This window comes from Emydura macquarii, unplaced genomic scaffold (assembly GCF_026122565.2).
Source record: "Emydura macquarii macquarii isolate MOO-44397 ecotype Brisbane River unplaced genomic scaffold, CSIRO-AGI_Emac_v2 contig_1146, whole genome shotgun sequence".
Taxonomy (NCBI): domain Eukaryota; kingdom Metazoa; phylum Chordata; order Testudines; family Chelidae; genus Emydura; species Emydura macquarii.
In genome coordinates this window covers 5107915-5110743 of record NW_027131283.1, presented here as the reverse complement: position 1 = coordinate 5110743, position 2829 = coordinate 5107915, and positions in this window count along the sequence as shown.

The window sequence follows — 2829 nt, the reverse complement described above, 5'->3', positions numbered from 1 at the left end:
TGTAAGAGGGATGATAAAAAATATTATGTCCCTGCCAAGCACACAGAATATCTTTTCACCCACCCACCACCGAACTCCCTGGTTGTGGAAGCAGCCAACCAGAGGAACAAGCAACAATATCATAAGTCCACACCTCATGAGACAGAGGATAAAAGACTGGACTTGTTGGGCAGAAAGGTATATACTTTGGTGACCGTACAATTAAGAGTTGCAAATTATGTAGCTTTATTAGCAAACTATGACCACAATAATTATATCAAATTATCCACATTTATTGAAAATATACCAGTCAACAAAAAAGAACAATTTCAATTCATCATAAAGGAAGGAGAGCTGGTCGCTAGGAGAGCACTCCAAGCTTCCCTCGATGTGGCCAACACCATGGCCTGAACTGTGGCAACTGCTATGGTCATGCATAGATCTTCATGGCTACATTCAGCAGATCTGCCTAAACAGCTGCAGAACACAATCGAGGACCTTCCCTTCAATAAAAAGAAGCTATTTGCTGAGAGGACAGATGAAGTTAGGCACACAAGGACTCTCATGCCACTCTCCCCACCGTTGGTATTTACACACCTGCCATGAGAAGACCATTCAGATACCAGCCTATCAATACCACCCACAACACAGAAGACATGACCCACCACGCAACAGACAATGGTTGCAACACCGCAGACAATCCAACCAGCAGCCTTCAACATCTCAGGCTACCTCCTCTAAATCTCAGTTTTGAGGCTTTGGTTGAAGGCCTACCCGACCTCCCACAACTTCCAGAGCTACAGACAAATACTACCCTCTACAACCATCGGTTATGCTCTTTCTATCACTTCTGGGCAAACATTACAACAGACAAGCGGGTCTTAGAAATTGTCAGATTGGGGTATACCATCCCCTTCATATCCACTCCTACTATCCAAATCCCTTCCCCGTCCCTCTTCAGGGACCCATATCACGAGCACCTATTGCAACAAGAAGTCGAACATCTGCTTCAAACAGGTGCTATAGAACACGTTCCCTCTCAACACAAAGGCAGAGATTTTTATTCCCCGTATTTCTGATCCAGAAGAAAACTGGAGGTTGGAGACCAATTTTAGACCTCAAAAAGTTGAACAAATTCGTAAAGGCCCAAAAGTTCAGGATGGTCACTTTGTCTACCATAATTCCGGCTTTGGTGCAGGGGGACTGGTTTGCTGTCCTCAACCTTCAGCATGCATATTTCCATGTTTCTATTCATCCCACCAACAAGAGGTTCCTCATATTTATGCTGGGAACCAACCACTATCAGTACAAAGTGCTACCCTTTGGCCTTTCCATTGCCCCATTTCCATTTCTCCAAAGTGCTTGCCATCATTGTGGCACACCTACGTAAAAAGGGAATCAGTATATTCCCCTATCTGAATGATTGCTTAATAAAGGCGTGCAGCCAAATGCAAGCCAGTCAGGCAGTACGATTCACAACTATGCTATTTTGAAAACTGGGGCTGATGATAAACATAAAAAAATCTACCTTAGAACCAGTTCAAGAAAGAGTTCATAGAGGCACACCTAGACTCCCGTACAGCCAGGGCATTTTTATCGAAACACAGATTCAAGGCTATAGTAAACTTGCTATCCACAGCATAGAACAGCCCAACCATAACTGTTCACATGTGTCTCCAAATACTAGGACATATGGTGGTAACCACTTTCGTAGTACACCATGCAAGACTACATATGCGGGCCGTACAACTATGGCTCTCAACAGTGTACTGGCCTTACAGACACTCACTACAGAAAATAGTATCAGTGCCAAACAAGATCAAACAATCATTGAATTGGTGGACACAGCCCCAAATTCTAATATCAGGTATTCCATTTGTATAAGAAACACCCTCAATCATGATGACTTCTGATGCATCTCTGATAGGTTGGGGAGCACATCTACAAGGACATACAGCCCAGGGAAAATGGTCAATACAGGAAACGACCTTGCACATAAATTTATTAGAGCTATGGGCAGTTCGCAACGCCCGCTTCCACTTCCAACCCTTCATAGAAAACAAATCTATAAAGATCATGACAGACAACATCATGTGCATGTTCTACATCAACCGTCAGGGAGGAGCGAAATCCAACTCCCTTTGCGTGGAAGCCATAAAATTATGGAACTGGTGTATATGCCACAATATCAACATTTCAGTGGTCTACTTATCTGGGATCCAAAACACGATGGAAGACTTCCTCTGTGGGACATTCACCAACGATCATGAGTGGGAGCTACACTCTGGACTCCTGCAAAACATTTTCCAACAATGAGGTTACCCCACTGTGGATCTCTTCACCACAACACACAATTGCAAATGTCCCCAATTTTGTACGAGTGGGTATAGGCAAGGGATCAAAAGGGGCTGCATTCCTTCTCACTTGGAGCTGGAATCTCCTCTACGCCATTCCCACCAATCCCTCTAATAACCAAAACCTTGCTCAAAATACAAAAGGACAAAGGGACGACAATAATGATAGCCCCAGCGTGGCCCAGACAACCATGGTTCACTTACCTAATGCAGACGTCAGCTCAAACACCAATCCCCCTCCCACTCCTAGAGGATCTCCTATCCCTAGACAGGGGACACATAGGTGTAACTTGCTCAGATCTGAGTAAACTAACAGCATAGTTCCTAACTGGTTCTGACAGGCGGAATTACAATGCTCAGAGTCAGTAAAACATGTATTGCTAAACAGCAGAAAACCTTCCATGAGAAAGACTTACCTTAAAAAATGGTGCAGATTTACCTCTTGGTGTCAACAGAAGCATTTCACTGCCACATCCACACCAATCCTAGCCACACT